The following is a 22,187-nucleotide window of genomic DNA, read 5'->3' on the forward strand; positions in this document are numbered from 1 at the left end:
TTTGAAACACAAGGGAGACATGAAGCTGATTTTGAATCAAGTGAGAGGTACAATCAAGCATTACCTGTATTTGTGGAAATGAGTCACTAGAATGAAAATTCAAGAACAACAGAGCATGTTCCTGAAACACCTCATCCTACAAGCCAAAATAGGATAAATTTAGGTGGAAAAGGAAATAGAGAAAATATACAAAACCCAACTGTATTTCTTAGGGATAATTTCTATAGATCCCAAATGCAGTTTCGACAACAAGTGGATAGCTTGAAAATGCCACAGGTGTGTTATATTTGTCAGGAATGCTATCTACGAATGAAAGTGGTCCGTACATCAGAAGGTCCAATATGCAATAGATGTTGAGAAGAAAAGGGAAACAATTGTGTTCTTCAAGGCTGTGATCAATCGGCCGCCTTCCGCAGGAAATTTCTACTGTAACCACCCCAAAGCTGTACACGTCAACTTCTGGACTGGTTTTACCTGTTATGTAGCACTCTGGAGCAACATACCCTCGCGTGCCCGCCACCATGGTCGTATGGGAAGACTCCTGGTCATGTTCCATCAGTCTCGCCAAAGCAAAATCACCCAACTTGGCATTGAAATCAGAATCCAACATTACGTTGCTTGCCTTCACGTCTCGATGAACGACACGCTGGTCCCACTCTTCGTGGAGATACTTCGGCTCCAATCTAGCATATCCTCCTCTTCGCCAAAAATGTGTTTATCCAGACTCCCATTTGGCAAGTACTCATAGACCAGAAGTAACTCTCCCTATTTGTGGCACCATCCTAAAAGGTGCACAAGATTACGGTGTCTCAACCTGCTAATTGTTTGAACTTCGGAGACATACTCCTTTCTTCCTTTACTCGATCCTTGAGCTATTCTTTTCATAGCCAGTGCGTTCTCGGTGCCGGGCAGGATTCCTTTGTAAACGCTGCCGAAGCCGCCTTGTCCAAGCTTTTCTTTCTCGCAGAAATTTCCCGTCGCGGAATTGAGCTCGGCGTAGGAAAAGCTTCGAGGGCCATGAGAACAACATTCGTCCAGCTCTGCATCGCTCTCTTCCATATCCTTACCTTCTCTTCCCCTTTTTCTGAAATACTGCCACCAGCGAACAACTATGAAGCCACATAGGACCACAACAACAAAGAACACGCATATCAAATAAACTTTCATAGAAAATCTGTTTGCATTGCCATTTCTAAGTAATTCACCAGGAGGTCCGACTTCCCACGACTATTTAGAAGTAAAATTCCAAACTTTTATGGTGTGCATCTTTGTGTACTCTCTAGTGGCATCCGAGAAGCCAATCTTGATGTACTCTGGTAGACAGTTGCTCAGATCTATTGTGTGGTTAAATAGAGGGATTTTGGCTTTAGAAGAATTATACCAGAGAAAGAAGTGCAGAACCTTTTCTACACCGTCATAATCCACCCAGGCCTCCCATGTCGCGTTTGTGAGATTTTGGTGTGTAGAGCGATTGAATAGATTGGATGTCTTGAGGGGAAAAATGAACTTCGAGAAAATTCTATTGACATCGATCCCAACATGACTGTCATCAGGATCCCAATCATTGTTGTATGTATCAAACTCCACAGCAACCATCTGAAAAGATGATTTTTTAAAGCTTTCCTCATTAAACAAGCCAAGAAATCCACCATAAGCGTCCTCTGGTGGTTCTGTTCGAATGGTGCCATGAAGAGCGCAAGTCCATCTCCATGATTATCGTATATTTTGTTGTTGAGATCAATATTGAATTGAAAGTAAGTTGAAAAATTGGCTAGAGCCCTAGTAGACCTATTCCATAGTGGAATACGGTCAGTATAATACGCCCAGCCGGAACTGTTCTTAAGGTTCCCTAATGCTTCATTTCATGTAAGCTGCAGGGCTCCTTGATTACTCTCTTGATATGTGGCATCATTTTTCCTTTCTATACCTTTTAGAGGAGGGAAGCTAAAAGTAACATTTCCTGCATGCGATGATAATAGGAAAAGAGCAACACAGGTTAAGAAAAGGAAGGCCCGTGTAGGGTAAGTGAATTTAGCCATCCTAATATGTGATTTAGATGGTCTCTGAGGGTAATTTGTTAGCAATTATATTTTTTAGTGCCTTTCATAGGAAGAAGGCTATTGCAATTGTTCGGCCGATTCCATTTCGAGATAGGAACGAACACATAGGCCTCTCTCTTCATTATTATCTTACATGATTAGGACCTGCCGATTCGTTAGTCGGGATGGACCTTCGACGGCCTGTAGGTTTCCCATCTCTCCTTAAGGAATGATGGTCTCCCATGTAATGAGAAGCTCCATGGTGAAAATTGAATTATTCTATTTAAATAGAAATATATGAGAAAAGAATAGACTCACTGAAAGAAATGTTGGAAGATTAAGGACTCATTGGTTTTTCCTATATTCTAAAAAAAAATTAAGTGAAAAGAAAATTTAAACTTATTTGCATAAGAAATGATGGCAAGTCAAGGTCCTCCCTAAATGATCTACACAAAGTTTACTTAGACCTTGTAAAGTCTAGTTGGCAACTATTAGTATTTAAAACATTAAACCAAATTTCCCATTTTTTTATTGACCAACCACTAGTTATGAAAATAAGAGGAAAGGTCAAAGAACCATACAATGTGGTTTGAGATTTGTCTCATACTTCATTCATGTGATAATTCTATAAGAGGTTCTTCTTGCAACCACTTGTACCATGTGCTTCCCCTCAACATATTAAAGCCAAGTCAAGTAATGACCAAACTTTGTGTCAAGAGTTTGTCTTACCATTGGCTTGAACAATATGGTATTCATGCTTTCAATAAAGATTATGACACAAAATGTGAATGGGATATAAGTAAAATGCATAAATGTTTTGTTGATCAAATGCTACAATCTACAGTAAAATACAAGCTCACCATGCTTAACTAACCAAGGCAGACTATTGTCTAGCATACAGATGTCTATCTAGTATGTAGAGGTAAGCCTTTTAAAATTCAGTAGTTGATCCTCCAACAAATGGTGCAAACATGCTACTGCAGAATTTTTCTGCAACCAAGCTTTAAACTTGGATATCCAAATAAACAAAGCCATCATAGTAGCTAAAACTTGAAAAAGCATGACATTCAAGGAAGTAATTGCCATAGCTTGATTCAATACAACCAAAAATTTGCAAAAGAAGTAGTCATCAATAATTATATATAGTTACAAAACAATAAGAATTTATTAACCAATCCATTATATAGTTTATCAAACATCCAAGTTTAGATAAATAAACATAGATACACATGTACAATTATAATTAATTTATATATTTATAATGCATGATACATTAATTTTTATTAATGAGTAGTAATCTTTTTAATAGATAGATCATTTTTAATATATAAAATTTTAGATTATACTATTTTTCATGTTATATTGATTGATCAATATTATTGTATTGTTGTTATGCATCTTTTGAGAATAGACTTATGGGAAAATAATTTTTTATTGCTTGATAATAAAAGAAAGTTTAAAATTATAGGTATCATTTAGTTATGTATTTTTACAGAACAAAATTTATGAAAAATAATTCTTAAAAACTTTGTTAGAATAGAAACTACGTGGTCTCTACCTTGTCTTGTGATGTATGTAAGAAGTAGGTCCTAGGCCTTGATATAATCTCTAACATTTTGTTCAAATTTTCTCAAATTTATAAATTTCAACCTTATATTAAAATATATTAGAAAAGTTCAATTACATCTATCAACTAAATCTGAAAGATTAATACACATTTAAATGAAATGATGCATCAGGAAATTTAAATTTTATATTTCAGAATGTCTTTTAATTTTTATAAATTTTATTCTACTTATAAATCTAAATTTTAATGTCTATCAAAATATGAAGAAAATTAAAAAAAAAATATTTCATGAAATGTTATCTATTTTCTCCTTAATATTTGAAGTTAGGTTTTACTATTAAATTTTTAAATCAAAGATTAGAACATTATATAAATAATATTAAGAAGATATAAGTTTTTTGTTAAAAGAAATTAAATGCGTAGAATTATGTCAATAAGAAAGAATCAAACAAATCTTCTTCTCTTTCAAATACCAATTTATTGCTATATATGCATAGCTTAATTCTTGTCATTTTGATACTGACCATTTTTTATCCTTACATTATAGATATCAGAAAAAAATTAACTATCGATGCTCAACAAAATAATTCTGAGAACACTATCACAAGCCCACTTCTTCCGAACGACTTGGTGCTATCAAGCTAAATTGTTCAAACTTATTTGGATAGATTGGGAACAATCATTTTTGAGTCTTGTAAAAAAATTCCAGATGAAATTCATAATGCGGGCTTTCATGTTTGAGGTGACCAAGATTCTCAAATCTTGTAGATGGGACAATATACAAAGGAAATTCATGACGCATGGAACAAATCATTTGGGTTCTCTGAATTAATGGAAGATATCTTCTATGATGAAGAGCACATGGATGGCGAAAATAACCTTTTCCTCACTGATGAATTACACATGTTTTTGCATCACTATAATGAAATCTAGGAGTCATATTATTTGACATTATCAATTTTTTTTATTAATTTGTTATTTCGACTTATCAATTTTGATGAACGTATGTTATTTTTCCTTTGTCTTAAATAAATTTAGTATTATACATACAAGACTATTTGGTATTTATTATATTTGTAGATCTTATCTACACAAAAAAGTTCCTCCTATATGTATTTGTGAATTGTTAAACTATTAATTAGAAGTGAATAAATATCTATCTTATCTAAAGTGCAATGCCACTAAATTAATGTGATATTTTAAACCAATTTTATAACAAATAATTTACTAAATCGACTATTTTTTTAATGTTTGGTTACAAATTTATTTCATAGAAATGAATAAATCAAGTATGAATTTCCAATCGGATCAAGAAAAAAGACAATTTCAAATGGAGCAAAAAAGAGCATACCAGAGAGAATACCAGAGAGAGTATCGTAGATGATGACAAGAACAAATGACACAAGCTGAAAGAGAAGAAGAAAGAAGAAGGAAAAATGAAGTCCGACGACTAAATTATGCTAGAAGAAGGGCAGGATTGCTAATACAAGAATTGGAATTAAAAAATAGGGATAGAATTACTCGTGAACGAAGATCCGATGAAGTATCTCATTTTGAAACACAAGGGAGACATGAAGTTGATTTTGAATCAAGTGAGAGGTACAATCAAGCATTACCTATATTTGTGGAAATGAGTCACCAGAATGAAAATTCAAGAACAACAGAGCGTGTTCTTGAAACACCTCATCCTACAAGCCAAAATAGGATAAATTTAGGTGGACAAGGCAACAGAGAAAATATACAAAACCCAACTGTATTTCTTAAGGATAATTTCTATAGATCCCAAATGCAATTTCGAAAACAACTAAAAATGCCACAGATGTGTTATATTTGTAAGGAATGCTATCTACGAATGAAAGTGGTCCATACATCAGAAGGTCCAGTATGCAATAGATGTTGACAAGAAAAGGGAAACAATTGTGTTCTTTAAGGCTGTGGTCAATCAGTTGCCTTCCACAAGCAATTTCTAGTGTAATCGCCCCAAAGCTGTACACGTCAACTTCTGGACTGGTTTTCCCTGTTATGTTGCACTCTGGAGCAACATACCCCCGCGTGCCCGCCACCATGGTCGTATGGGAAGAATCCTAGTCACGTTCCATCAATCTCGCCAAACCAAAATCACCTAACTTGGCATTGAATTCAGAATCCAACATTACGTTGCTTGCCTTCATGTCTTGATGAACAACACGCTAGTCCCACTCTTCGTGGAGATAAACAAGAGTAGAGGCAATGTCACAGGCGATACTATATCTTCGGCTCCAATCCAGCCTATCCTCCTCTTCCCCAAAAATGTGTTTATCCAGACTCCCATTTGGCAAGTACTCGTAGACTAGAAGTAACTCTCCCTTTTCGTGGCACCATCCTAAAAGCCGCACAAGATTACAGTATCTCAACCTGATGATTGTCTGAACTTCAGAGACATACTCCTTTCTTCCTTGTCTCGATCCTTGAGCTGTTCTTTTCACAGCCAGCGCCTCCCCGATGCCAGGCAGGATTCCTTTGTAAACGCTTCCAAAGCCGCCCTATCCAAGCTTTTCTTTCTCGCAAAAATTTCCTATTGCGGCACTGAGCTCGGCGTAGGAAAAGCTTCAGGGGCCATGAGAAGAGCATTCGTCCAGCTCTGAATTGTTCTCTTCCCTAGCCTTACCTTCTCTTCCCCTTTTTCTGAAATATTGCCACCAGCGAACAAATATGAAGCCACATAGGACCACAACAATGAAGAACACGCATATCAAATAAACTTTCACAGAAAATCTGTTTGCATTGCCATTTCTAAGTAATTCACCAGGAGGTCTAACTTCCCACGAAAATGAACTTCGAGAAAATGAATTCCACATGTTTGTGCATGACTATAATGAAATCTAGGAGTCATATTATTTGACATTATCAATTTTTTTTATAAATTTGTCTATTCGACTTATCAATTTTGATGAATGTATGTTATTTTTCCTTTTTTTAAAATAAATTTAGTATTATACATACAAGACTATGTAAAAGTTCCTCCTATATTTATTTGTGAATTGTTAAACTATTAATTAGAAATGAATAAATATCTATCTTATCTAAAGTGCAATGCCACTAAATTAATGTGATATTTTAAACCAATTTTATAAAAAAATAATTTACTAAATCTACTATTTTTTTAATGTTTGGTTACAAATTTATTTCATAGAAATGAATAAATCAAGAAAGAAGACAATACCAAATGGAGCAACAAAGAGCATACCAGAGAGAATACTAGAGAAAGTATCGTAGACGATGACAAGAACAAATGGCACAAGTTGAAAGAGAAGAAGAAAGAAGAAGGAAAAATGAAGTCCGACGATTAAATTATGCTAGAAGAAGGGCAGGATTGCTAATACAAGAATTGGAATTACAAAATAGGGATAGAATTACTCGTCAACGAACATTCGATGAAGTATCTCATTTTGAAACACAAGGGAGACATGAAGTTGATTTTGAATCAAGTGAGTGGTACAATCAAGCATTACTTGTATTTGTGGAAATGAGTCACCAGAATGAAAATTCAAGAACAACATAGCGTGTTCCTGAAGCACCTCATCCCACAAGCCAAAATAGGATAAATTTAGGTGGACAAGGCAACAGAGAAAATATACAAAACCCAACTGTATTTCTTGAGGATAATTTCTATAGATCCCAAATGCAGTTTCGACAACAACTAGATAGCTTGAAAATGCCACAGATGTGTTATATTTGTTAGGAATGCTATCTACGAATGAAAGTGGTCCGTACATTAGAAGGTCTAGTATGCAATAGATGTTGACAAGAAAAGGGAAACAATAGATTTTCAGCTTTAAATAATATGGATCTAAAGGCCACAACTTGAGGAGCTTGCAAACTTGACCCAAGTTGAGGAAATGCTAATTGCATGTGTCAGCCCCATACTTCAAGTTACACATGCAACAGGGGGTCAATATAAATATAAAGGGCATAAAATAAGTTTCCCACAAAATATAGAACATGTTTCCAATATATTGCCACACACAATAGATAATTTGCCAATTATTATTGTTAGATGAAGAGATCAATGTGGAACAAACTATAACTTTACTGTGAATAGGGATTATGTCTACAAAGCACTCAAATAAAAAGTAGAGCATGATAAATTTTATTCAGATGTCCAAAATAATGAAAATGCTCTCAATGATCTACCTAGAAATGCAGATGAAAATATCTTTGCCAAATTAAAGACAGTCTATATGGAATTTGTTTCAAATGCAAATGAGATTATTTTTGTTGGTCCAGTCATGGAGTCAGATGAAGGAAATATAATAGATCATACAACATCAATGGCTTCAAGACCACCTAATGCCCAAAAAGAAATGGAACTTATTCGTGCATGGGTCAATAACCCTGATGTGAATCCAACATCATTGATAGATTGGCCAAGTATAGGTGTATCTCCCATTAATGAATATGTCACATTAGGATTACTTGATATGGCATTTCCAACATTGTTTCCTGATGGAAGTTGTGATTGGTTAGAGCCATGGTTGTGGTAGGTTTATCTTCACGAATTTTTGAAACATCTGATGCATTACAGGGATCATCGTTTTGGCAAACATCCCAGATTTAGATATTTTGTATTCAACATGATAATGAGACATCGTGTACAAAACTCATCGTCAGTGTTTGTGAAAAGAAACTTTAAAGACATGCCCATTACCATCCATGATTTGCGCCAACATATGGAAAACACACCCCACTCCAATCTAGAAAATAAATTGATGTGGTTTGGGACATCATTAAGGGGAACACGGTCATATTGGACTAAATCTTGTGTAGAGTTGACAGATTTGCTTCATCAAATTGGTACTCCTACAATATTTTTCACATTAAGTGCAACAGATATGTATTGGCCTGATTTGCATTCACTTATGCTAGGAACAATGCCAACTGATCCACAAGAACCTTAGAATTGGAGAAGACAAAATATTATTGATTATCCTCACATAGTTGCACACTATATGCAATTAATAAACTCAATGTTTAGAAAAGAGATTCTAGAAAAGGGAATGAATATCAAGGACTTTTGGTGTAGATATGAATGGCAACATACGGGGTCCCCGCACATACATGGATTCATATGGATTGAAGGAGCACCTGATGTAGATAAAATTTACTGGTCAAATGAGGAGGAAAGAAGAAGTCCTGAAAGATATTTTCACTCCATTGTTCATCCATGGAACCCTAGAAATGATCCTCATCAATGAAATATATAGGCATGTTAATCAATTTATATATATTCATGTAATGTGATATTAATTAGTGTACTTATCTTTTCTTACCTTCAATTGTAGGCATTGGTCAATTTTCAACAACATCCATGTCTCAAAAACACAAGACAGCTTGCAGAGGTGGATTTGGACCGTGACTATGAGGAAATATTAAATTCTGTGGAGCGACACACGATTTGTAACGAGGGTGCATGCCTACGAAAAAAAGGGAAAGATGGTTTGCAGGTAATTATTTCATCCCAATGAATATTTACCAAATATATATAAATAATTACTACAAAATGACAGAGCTTAATATAATATTTCTTACATGGAGTGTAGGTATAATGCTCCTTGGCCATTAAACCTGGGGGGATCAAAATTATATGAAGACATGGAAACAGGGGAAAAGAAATTTGAACCAATGAGAAATTATGATAGAGTCAATTCACATAATCGTCACATACTAAAATTATGGAGAGCAAGTATAGATAGGTAACCTATTCTTTCCAAACATGCTGTCATAAAATATATCGCCAAGTATGCAACAAAAGTAGAGAAAAGCTCAGAAACATACCAGCAAATGTTGATGTGTCTATCCAATATGAAAAATCCAGATGATTTAGTAGCACGGGCATATAGGAGGCTTCTAACTAAGAAAATTGTAGAAAGAGACATTGGTACTCAAGAAACTTGCCATATGTTATTAGAGCTTCCATTAGTGGAGTGTAGTAGAAGATTTGTCAATCTAAATGTCTCACTTGAGAAGTTCAAACCTGCAACTCTAAATAATGAAAATGAAAATGATGAAGAGAATAATAAAGAACAAATAAAATCTTTCATTGATGGTTATAAAAGAAGGCCATTATGTATGGAAGGTGTTACATTAATTAATGTAGCTAGATCATGGATATATATTCCTAAGAGAAAAAGAGACAACAAATGGGAGCCTACCGGAAAATCTGCAATTGTTAGAGTATTTCCTAGGTTTGTATCTATCCCTTCAAGTGAATCAGGTAAATGGATTGAGTTTTGTTTATCAGAGTTACTTCTCTACAATCTATTCTGTGATATTGAAGGGGATATTGGTCATGATGATGCCTCTATCATACAAAGTTGGTAGACATTCACTTACAACCGTTGGCATGTTCAATGTATAATGTCTGCAGAAAATGTTGAAAACCCAAATGATTATGAAATTGAAGACAACGAAGATGTCCATAGAAATACTACAAAAAATGAATGGGAGATTATATCTAGGTTGCACCAGGGTTAAAATATACATTGCTTAGAAATAGACATGTTGGGGAGAAGAGATGTTGATAGACAAACAAATTGGTCTATTGATTATCAAGGAGAAGAGTACACTTCTAGAGCAATCAATTTCATAAGTAACATGAAGAATCATGGGTGCCTTATCTATGATGAAATTCCTCAATGCATAAACTACATGACCCTTGGTGAGAAACAAAAAAAGGTAGTCATCATAATCATGACACACTACCAAAGAAATCAAAATGCAAAACCATTGTTTTTGATAATTCAAGGAATAACATGAACAAGAAAATCATATCTAATTGGCACCATTAGTCAATCTCTTCAAAATGTGGCAATGCCATCCCATTATACACTTCTATTACTTGCACCAATATGAGTTGCAGCATTCAATGTAGGAGCTTCTACAATTCATTCAAAATTGAAGATACCAATAAGAGATTTTTCTCAACTGGAAGGAGCAAGACTCACAAGTTTTCAAGAAGAAATGTCACATATAAAATATATTTTGATTGATGAAATGAGCTTCATTGGTCAAAACATCTTGGAAAATATAGATTCACGATTGCACCAAGCATTCCCACAATTTGCACATATAATCTTTGGAGGTAAAGATTCTATTTTTGCATCATGAATAGCTAACTCATGTGTGAAATATACTATATTTGAATCAAATTTATGAATTAATACATAGTTTTTAAAATAATTATTTTCGTCAATTGTATTTGAGGTGTATCTATAATATTGGTGGGAGATTTGGGCTAGTTGCCTCCTATCAATGATAGAGCAGCATATGACAAAAATGGGGGCACAAAGTTGCTATGGCAAGAATTCAAGATTGTTGTCACATTAGATAAGATATTTAGACAAGATGGGGAAGATATTGACCAACAAAGATTTCGACAACTTTTGACGAATCTAAGAGATGCAAACCCACAAATTGATGATTGGAGGTTGCTAATGTCAAGGACCCCTATCAACATAGATGTTGCAACAAATTTTGAATTTGATAATGATGTTCATTTGTTCTCAACAAATGAAAATGTTCATGCTCATAATAAAAAAATGCTACACTCATTGAAGCATCTCGTTGCACGTTGTGTTGCACCAAAAGTAGGTACTATTAATACAATAGATGACTATTCAAATGATGATCTTGATCTAGAGTTGTTAATATATAAGGATTCAAGGGTCATGCTAACTTCAAATGTATGTATAGAGGCTAGTCTTGTAAATGGGGCTCTTGGATACATTCGAAAAATTGTCTACAAGCAAGGTAGTGCTCCACCTGAGCCTCCAACATATGTGATGGTTGAGTTTGATGGTTATTCAGGGTTACCATTCAAAGATCATAATCCAAAGATAATTCCAATACCACCAATACAGAAGGGTAGAACACTTCAACTGCCATTGAGGTTGGCATAGGCATTAACTATTCACAAATATCAGGGATTAACTCTTCCTAAAACAACAATTGATATAGGACCAAGAGAAAGAGCAGGATTGACATTTGTGGCAGTTTCACATGTAAAATCTCTCCAGTGTTTGAGAATAACGCCTCCTTTCACATATGATCGTTATGAGAAAATGAAAAAGGGCAGACAAATTTCCAAGCGCAAGGATGAAGAAAATAGACTTTAAGTGCCTTGAAGATAGTTGATGTGATATGTTATTCTTAAATGTTGTGTCCGTAAAAATCTTTTTGAACACATTAGTATTTGGTTTGTAACACTTCCTACTATATTCCATGTTTTAAAAATGTCTCTATTATACAATGATAAATGATAAAAATAACTTTCTTCATTTTAATTTATTCTATTTTGAGAAATCCTATCTTTTTTTCATGATATTTTATTTTTACAGATCTTAATTAATTGTAATGATGTATTAAGTAATAATTATATCTTAACTAATTCTACTTATGTTTTAAGTAATTATTGTACTGATTCATTCATTGATATCACTTTATGTTTAAAAATTATATTTACTTTTGCTTCAATGTCTCTTAATATTTGATGACAATATTATGGATAACTTTTCTTTATTTAAACTATTAAATAAAAGATTCATTATATAATTTGAAGGAAAAAAATTAATGAATATAATTTACTTGTTCTAATTATCATTCAATATTAATTTGGTTTTGTTTTATAATTTTAAAATTAGTGAACAAAACTTTATTTGTATTGACTTCATTTGGTCTATATTTAAGTATAACTCCTACATTTAATTTGTGTGTTCTGTATTTGATTATATCTTATAATGGTTTTATATTTTTTTTTATTGATATTTGTTTAAAGTTTTGCAACATATCATTTGAGCTATGGATTCTTCTATTGGAGAGTCAAATATCATTGTTATGAGTCCTGTTACTTCCATAACCTCAAATAATTTCTTTGAGATTGATTTAGATAAATGTAAACGAATAATCCGGGAATCATGCTCACATATAATCAAAGCTTTGGAGAATGCTGCATTGTCAATTGATACTGTTGATGAACTAGAAATAATGGAAATGGTAGATGTTGCCAAAGTTATGCGTGACACATCTGCAAAAACAAATACATTTCCAAAAATGATGAAAGAAGTCTACCATGATCATTGCTCTAATAAAGGTCGCAACACCATCCTTATCACTAAGCAATATGTGATGTAGCTACATCATTATGGAGAAATGTTCTTTTTTTAGTTTCTTCTCATATTTCCTATACTTCATCTGAATACTTCTACTTGGGCTTATATTTCCTATTTCATCTATGTAATTTTTATGAACAACAACATGAATAAGTTATTTTCACTATTTCATCTATGTGAATTTTGTGAACAACAAAATAAATAAATAAATTCCACTCTTCAAATGATGTTTAAAGGTACACTTACGATATTTGATGTTACATTTTCTATGCATAATCATCAACACTAATAATAATATTTATGGAATTTCTGACATTGATATGTATATTATGTATAAAATTTATGCTCTTATTCATATGTTAGATGCCATATTATCTATGCACAATCATTAAAACTAATCATAAACTGTATAAAAATATAAAATTGATACTGACCCTTTAAAAAATTAACATTTTATCAAGTCGTTCAAAATTAATTATTCAAATGCATTATGCCAAATTTTATTTTGATATTTATTAATAATTAAAGTTATTAATTCTAATAATTAAATAACTTTAATATATCAAAATAATATTTTTAAAAATAAAAATAATAATAGAAACAAGGGAAGCAAGTTAGCATGGTGGGGTTTGGGTAATGTCAAGTTGTACATTTCATTGTGAACTTGAAACAAAATGTCAAATGTGAGAGGGTTTTCAATTTGTGAAGACCAAGTTAACTATTCTAGATTATCAATAATTGAAATATATTAAAAAATAAATTAAAAATGATTATAAATTATTTTTTTCTTCAATCAAAATATTTTAAATTAAAATTAAATTACAAGAAAAATTAAAAGTTCAAATATTAATATCAAAAAGTTAATTAAATATTTAAATATTAATTTATAAATTTTGTAATAAAAATGTAAGCTTATTAAATTAATAAATTATTAAATGAAAATAAAAATAGTTGTTGATGTTATTAAAATTGATATGTATAGAAAAGTTTAAAACATAGTTAATATTAACATATATTAAAATCAATTTAAAGTAAAATTTAATATTCAATTATTTTAAAACGTTGTTTTTGATGTTATATATATATATATATATATATATATATATATATATATATATATATATATATATATATATGTATGTATGTATGTATGTATATATGTATGTATGTATACATATATCTATATATGTATATATATGTATAGATATATCTATATATGTATATATATATCTATGTATATATATATGTATATATACATATATACATACATATATATACATATATAAATACATACATATATATATATACATATATCTATATATATATATGTATGTATGTATATATGTATATATATGTATATGTATATATATACATATATACATACATACATATATACATACATATATATATATATATATATATATATATATATATATACATACACACACACACACACACACACACACACACACACACACACACACACACACACACACACACACACACACACACACACACACACACATAAATATATATATATTAGTAATCAATTTTATAAAAAGTAATATGACATAACCAAAGTATGCCATATGAATACATATCATTGAAATAAAATCAATTAATCAAATTAAATTATAAAATTAAACAACTTTACATTAATTTGAGGATGTATATTAATTTATTTATGATTAAAACTAAATAAATGCTAAGATTTTAGTTGAAAATAGTGATATTATATTTTATTTTTTTGACAATTGAAATTGATAATGCCTAGTTTACCAAAGCTTGGTTTTCAATCAATGTGAAGTTCTTTAGACAAAATTTGTATTGATGACATTCAATAAAATTATTTGAATTCATAATTTATTTCTAGCCGAGCCTTCAAGAAAACACAAGAAACCAAACCATCCAAAAGCAATCCCCTGATATGATAAACAAGATTAGTTATATTTTTTAATTCTATACCTTAAATGAGTTGCTGATTTTTTTAGACTCTACAAGAAGCCACATAGCCCCTACGTGGAGTCCACACTAACATGTGGAGATCTTCAATGCAACTATGTGCTTTTTTGCAAAGATGGCTAAGTGTCATTTAGGCAAAGGCAGGAAGCCACTTGGCAATTTGATATCGTAGCTGGAGCAAATGGATTTAGTAAGTGAACAGAGTCCCTCAACAGAAATCAAGTGAAAGTTAGATGTTCCTATATAGACATGGTTCATGGAGGTAACATGTTCAAAATTTCTCAAGTTGAATGAAATAAAATCAACCGTTGTTCTAACAATTCACAAAATGATAGTATGAAAAGATGATAATTAAGTATAGTATGCTATTAGTATTCATGGATTCACATGCACAGGTTATAGGTGCACATACATATTTTAGGCTTGTTATTTTATTCTCTTCAGGCATTTACTTCTCTCTTTTTTAATGATCTTCCAGGAAAGAGAATTCTTCCTTGATAAAGAGACTGGGATTAGCTTCGAGGAAGATTTAAATCTCAATTCTCATATTAACCTATCCAACGTCACTACTCAAAATACATTACAAACCTAAGGGTATTATCTGAATGGATCATGATCATCGAAATTCAGATATTGGGCAAGCAATTCTGGGGGATGAATCTCGAAATCCAGGCAAGTCCACCAGGATTTGGAAATCAAATGAAACTTATCAAGTGTTGCAAAGAAATCCAATAGAGTTTTGTCTTCGCTACCAACGTCTTCAACTCATCAAGGAATTGTGAAATTTGCAGTGAGAATCTGGATGGTCTCCACAACATCTCTTTGTTGGGTTCAGAAAATGGTATTACAATGGAATATGTGAGATTATTGAAATATCTATTTTAATTTCACTGGATATACCATTGTAAAAGGCGATCTACAACCATTATCTTTAAATATTACATTGCTAAAATGGATTCATGCCAATGGTCTTTTGTACCATTTGAGTGGTGAATGGAACATCTTGTTATTTTTTGTCTGAGCAGTAGAAATATTCCAAGCAATACAGGAAAAAAAAATTGAAACAATTTTTGTGTCAAAATTAGGCATGTAAGGTAACTTTTCATGTGCTTTCCTAAAATTTCCTAAATTTTTTATTGCTTCTATCTCTATGAATCTAAGAAATTATCTTTTTATATAGAGCTATGAGGGAGCAATTTATACAGTACTAGGTTTTCAAGCCCTAATAAAAATAAAAGTAAAAATGTTTGAAACATATTATTAGTTTTTTCTTTTTATGATAAGTCATAAATCTTTACATCAAACCCATCATTAACCTAATACCTTTTATAGTTTCTAACTTGATATGAACACATTACAAGTGCATCGAAGCCCCTCTTCATGTGGCCAAATAGGACCTTCGAGTCACCTACGTTGATTGCTTTCATTCTGTATTAGAGATTGAAAATGTTGATTTTATTTTCAGATATCATCAACATTGTGATTTTTAGCAACTGATTGTTCAAACCATATGCAATGATTGTGCCTAATTATTGATCTCCTATTCCTTTCAAAGCGGTTATCATCAAAGAATAAAAAACAAAGAAAGAAGGAAATATTCCCTTGAAAAAAATCATTTGGAAATCCAAAGAACCAAAAATAAACCAGGTATATTATTCATGATAGAGCATAAATTTATACACAAGAATAAACTATATGGCCATGTGAGGTCAGAGCAATTATTTTTATGAGAGCTGAGTACTATATATGTTATTTTTCACTTTAGGAACAAAAAGCTCTGCAATTTTTTTCTTAGGACAACGCTCTCATGAAATATAAAACAAAACTTTGAGAACTCAATTCAAAAAGATTCACTGAGCGCTCTCAAGTGTAGTTTTGACTTTGTATTCACAAGTAAATTTTGTGAAGTTTCTAGAATAAAAGATACATTGGGTTCAATTTAGCAATTATATTGACGAATAATTAAGTGAACTGATTCCTGTTGATCTATTGCAGAGAAAACTTTGACTGATATAAGTCATCCAGTGATGAATGTCGACTTTAGTGGAAAAATGGCTTGCAAGAAATGAATCATAAGTTAGACCAGAAACAAAATTAGCTCAATTACCAATAAAATCTATCCATGAAAACATTTTTCAACCTACAAAATAAGAGGGAAAATCTGAAACAATATTGATGCACTGATTGCATCAGCCTCAATCTAGAAACACATAAATGTGGAGAATATGACAGAAAATTTGGTGTTAGAACGCCTCATAATTCTGATACAAAATGGATAAAGGATGATGTTGGAACAAATTTATTTAATAATCACTAAATGTATGAGCTAGAGAAATCCAGCTAAATCTTTTAGTATTAATTTTCATTTAATGTAGTCAATGAAGCCATTATAGATACACTATAGCATAAATATATAGTAAACTTCTCAAACATATGCCATTGTCTCACAAGTGTCATTTTAATTTTTCTTTATTTAAACATTTTAAATGAACTAATTTTCTCATTGCCTTTTCCCTTGGCTTCCAATTGGACTGCAGATAAATACTAATATTTGAATTATTTAAATAAATTTTAATAATATAACTTTAGCTTATTACCAACAAGCAATAAAATTGTTAAATTTCATTGGCCAGTTGAAAAAGAGTTTGGATTGAGCAAAAACACTAGTATCAAGAGTTTGGATTAAGCAAAAACACTAGTATCCCAGCTTCGACAGGAACTAATAATTGTAAGGTAAGTGTTTCTTCAATCACAAATTTATGTTCTTTAATGTTTCATTTCGTACCCATGAATTTACACATGGTTTATTAATTATTAAATCACATGATATATATTTATATAAACATAAACAAACAAGATTAATTTAGTTTGGTCTTTATTATTGTATTTGATCTAGGCAATACACTATTCAATTAGTTAGTCCTAGTTTCAGCAAATCAAATGTAATTATTTTTATTTTATTTTCATTTTTCATTTGGCTAATGTTTAAATGTGAAATTTTAAGTTTTAAAATTATTAAAATTATTTTATGTTAATTTATTTGGTTCATTTAAATTGGATCTTATAGGAGCCAATTTGAAGGAAGCACTACTCATATTGTACACAAATATTTTAGGATGCACATATATATTAAAATATCAACCATATAAGGGCAGGGGCCCTAGCTTGGTTGGCTAAATCTTCCCTATTGTAGGGGGTTGGTCACGGGTTCTAGTCTCCCCTGTCCTTGTGGTACCGGTGGGCATGTCGCGCCAGCGCTACCGGTCATGTTGAAAAGTTTACCAAGCGCACTACAATTTATAAGGGGGTTGTGTTGCACCGATTCTTTCAGTCTAATATATATATATATATATATATATATCAACCATATAAAACATGTTTAATAAATTCTCAATTTAATTAAAAGATTTATACACTAAAATACAATTAAGTGTAATAGAAACTAATGGTTTGAAAAGAACTTGAGATGTATAATTTGTATGAATTAAACTTATTATAACTACATGCTTAGTTTTCAAGAATAGAAACTTCAAATCTAGTTCCTCCTCATTTTGAGGGTTACCTACTAAGTTTATCCACCTTAGCAGTTTATAAAAGACTTACCAACTATAGACTTTTATTCTAATCTTTTAAAGCATAATGATTGAATAGTGGAGCTATATAACGAGTTGGCTACTATTATTAGTAATTCAAGGTTTTTAATTGAGATTTTGAATTTAAGGTTGTAAGGTGTTAAAATTTCAATGTTATGATTTCATATGATAGTAATAGTGACAAATGCAAATCTTCCAATTTTTTTGATTGGTTTGTTGCAATTCAATATTTAAAAGTATTTTTTAATGTAAAAATTGATAAATAATTTTATTTTTATTAATATTATTTATAACTTCTTTTCATTTTTAGTTCATTTATCTTTATGTGGGTTAAATCTTTAAGTAAGAAAGTTGATTCTATAAAAAAAAATTGTTACTTTCTTTTAATATTTAATTTTTTTCAACAAGACTATTAAATTGACAATGACAATTTGATGAAAAGAGGACATGTTATGGCAAGTAAACTACTATATCTTTGTATATCAAAAGTACAAGTTTTGTACACATATAGTAGATATCAAGAAAGCTATAATCCTTGAGAACTTCTCTCTACACAATTTAATTCCATGTGAGTTTTGAAACCTATACCTTGAAATCTCATTATTTTAATCCAATTCATTTTTGCAAAAAGATTTTAGCATAGTCAAAATTTTAGACTAACTTAATTTAGACTTTGTACTTGATACTTCTAACACATTCTACAATTAAAATTTATAAATTAAAATTTAAAAAATTATAATAAAAATAGTGAAAAAACTATGTAAGAATGAAAACTAAAAATTCATTACTTTCTTTTAATATTTAATTATTTTCAACAAGAATATTAAAATGACAATAGCAATTTGACCAAAAGAGCACATGTTGTGCCAAATAAACTACTATAACTTTGTATATCAAAACTAGAAGTTTTGTACAATTGTAGCAGATATCAAGAAAACTATAATCCTTGAGTACTTCTCTCTACACAATTAACTTCTGTTTGAAGTTTTCAAACCTACACCGTGAAATTTCATTATTTTAATTGAATTCATTTTTGCACAAAGATTTTACCGTATTCAAAATTTGAGAATAACTCAATTTAGACTTTCTACTTGATACTTCCAACACATTCTAAAACTAAAATTTATAAATTAAATTTCAAAAAATTATAACCAAAATAGTGAAAAAACTATCTATGGACCTAAATGATTTTAATTAATATTTTCTATATCAACCAATCAAATAGAATTGACAATAGTGGCATGTTGTGATGGTTAAGTTGTTGTGTTGTTATCCTTGCCATCAAGGTTCAAATCTCATGGGGATGAGGTCCCCCGTTTGTGGCCTCACTGGTTCATAGCTCCAGGTCAAAGCGTTTACCCCTCTTAAACTAAAATCAAATGCAATTATTTTTGTTTGTATCATTCAAATTTTTGTATTACTCTAAAAAAAATTCTTTTACTATTCTAGTTAATTAAACAATGTGGCAAATACAAGCCACTATATGACACTTGTTAGTTGTTGTTCTTAACTCGAGACTAGGTTTTTTTTTTTGCATATTGTGTATTAGATTTTTTTAAAAAATTTTAAATGAAGCAAATTAATAGCAAAATAAATAATTGTTCTTTACATTTATATGAATATATTATTTTAAACTAATTATTTTAAATTTAAAAAGTTTAAGAAATATATTCCTTACCAAACAAAAATGAGATGAAATAAAAAATTATATTGTTTGATTTACTTCAGATTATAAGAAGTGATATCACATGGTGCATACTCTTATTAGATCCATGATTTTTCATTCCTCAACTTCTTTTGTTCCATTTCCATATCTATTTCTCTATTATTTACACTAGAGGAAAATGAGATTATAATCTACAAAAGTCTCCACAAACACAATCTCTATTATACAAATATGTCACAAGAATTGTAGAGATTGGTAACACAATTTTGTAAAATTTAATAAACTTAATACTTTACAAACTACTACGAATTGTAAAATTTAATTAATAAAAAATAAATTAGTTATAATTGAATTTAGTAACACATTTTAAAAAATAAAGTAATAACAAAAATATACATTGAGTAATCAATAATTATTTAAAATAAAAAAATCTTATTACAAATAACTAGAATATTTTAACATCAAAATATTATTTTTTTGTAATTTGTTTTTTTTTAAATTTTAAATGTTAGAATTTATCTTTTATTTATTTTACTATACAATATTATTATAGTTCTATTTATTACATATTTGATAGTTTTCATGAATATATTTTACTTATCTATTTCTACATATTACTTCTTAATTTATTTTTCCCTCTGCCTCATTATCTTGTTTTTATCTATCTATTTTCTTCGCTCTCCCTCTTTTTCATTGACATATACATATATATTTCTCTATTTCTCTTCAACTTCCCTCTCTTCTCCTCTCTTTTAAAAATTAATCTTGATTATCTTCTAATGTAAAAGTTTTATTTCAATCTTTATAATAGCATATTAGCACGTGAATTTTTAAATTATTTGTAATGCTAATAAATCAACAATAGCTTTTGGGAAAGCATCGTTGTGACAACTATATGTTGTTATAGCTGAATTTTCAGCATTTGATTGTGTGGCAATTTTGTAAGATCATGCGTTGTCAAAAAAAGGTGTACATGCATCTCATATTTGAAATCTGCTTAAGAGCCTCTTGCATAATTGAACTAGGTAAAACTTTTGCATATATACTGAAGAAATGACAGGAAAGAAAGCCAATATAAATTATAAAACAAAATTAATTATGTTTTTAATTTTTTCCAAACACAGATTTATAACATGAAATTTCCATTCTAGATTCCCACTTCAATTTGATATAGTCTAAATTGACAAGGCTAGTCGTGAAATGTAGAGGGCTCGACGACAGATTTTCACAACCAGTTGTAGTCGCGAGTAAAAAAAACCGTCGACCTGACGACTGGTGAACTTGACGACACCCCGGAAAGAAGCACCACAGAGCTCGACAAGCCTGAACTCATTATAACCGGAGTACACTGGCTGCACACAGCTAGCGGCAAATCCGAAGGAACGTATGGCAGTCCAACTTCACTTCTAATTACCATTATCACCTCTCTCATTTTGGGTGCACAACAGCCCCACAACAATCAGCCACTCCACATCTACCCCGCATTGAAATTTCCACCAAGTTTCTCATCTGCTGCATCCAGTGCCTTTGCCGTTCCATTTAAATCCCAAACACACTCTACCAGTCTGCAATTGTACTATTCTTCAAGGCTCCTGAGTAACCGCCCCAAAGCTGTACACGTCAGCCTCTAGACTGGTCTTCCCCGTTATATAGCACTCTGGAGCTACCACGCGTGTCAGCCACCACGGTCGTATGGGAAGCTGCCTGATCACGCTCAATTAATCTTGCCAAACCAAAATCTCCCACCTTATCATTAAAATAGGAATCGAACATTACGTTGCTTGCCTTTATGTCTCGATGGACGACACGGTTGTCCCATTCTTCATGTAGATAAACGAGAGCAGACGCTATATCACAGGCGACACTGTATCTTTGGTCCCACTGCAGAGTATCCTTCTCCTTCCAAAAAATGTGTCTATCCAGACTCCCATTTGGCAAATATTCATAGACAAGAAGTAATTCTCCCTTTTGATGGCACCATCCTAAAAGCCACACAACACAAGTGCTGATCGTTTGAATTTCAGAAACATACTCCTTTCTTCCTTGTCTCAAACCTTGCGCTATTCGTTTGACAGCCACCACCTCTCCGGTGCAGGGCAGGATGCCTTTGTAAATGCTGCCGAAGCCTCCATGCCCAAGCTTTTCTTTCTCGCAAAAATTTCGGGGGCCACGAGGACAGCATTCGTCAAGCTCTGGATCACTCTCTTCCCTCAT

At 31.4% G+C, this 22,187-nt stretch overlaps 3 pseudogenes; all 3 read right to left on the minus strand.

Moving 5' to 3' along the window:
* Nucleotides 1–208: 208 nt before the first annotated feature.
* On the minus strand, nt 209–2,255 carry LOC149558534 (L-type lectin-domain containing receptor kinase IX.1-like; annotated as a pseudogene).
* A 3,111-nt stretch (nt 2,256–5,366) lies between these two features.
* Nucleotides 5,367–6,443, minus strand: LOC149558535 (L-type lectin-domain containing receptor kinase IX.2 pseudogene; annotated as a pseudogene).
* A 15,150-nt stretch (nt 6,444–21,593) lies between these two features.
* Nucleotides 21,594–22,187, minus strand: LOC149558536 (L-type lectin-domain containing receptor kinase IX.1 pseudogene; annotated as a pseudogene).

The sequence above is a fragment of the Cupressus sempervirens genome, chromosome 5 (assembly GCF_028749045.1).
Source record: "Cupressus sempervirens isolate cs-2001-9-10 chromosome 5, ASM2874904v1, whole genome shotgun sequence".
In the NCBI taxonomy this organism is placed as follows: Eukaryota; Viridiplantae; Streptophyta; class Pinopsida; order Cupressales; family Cupressaceae; genus Cupressus; species Cupressus sempervirens.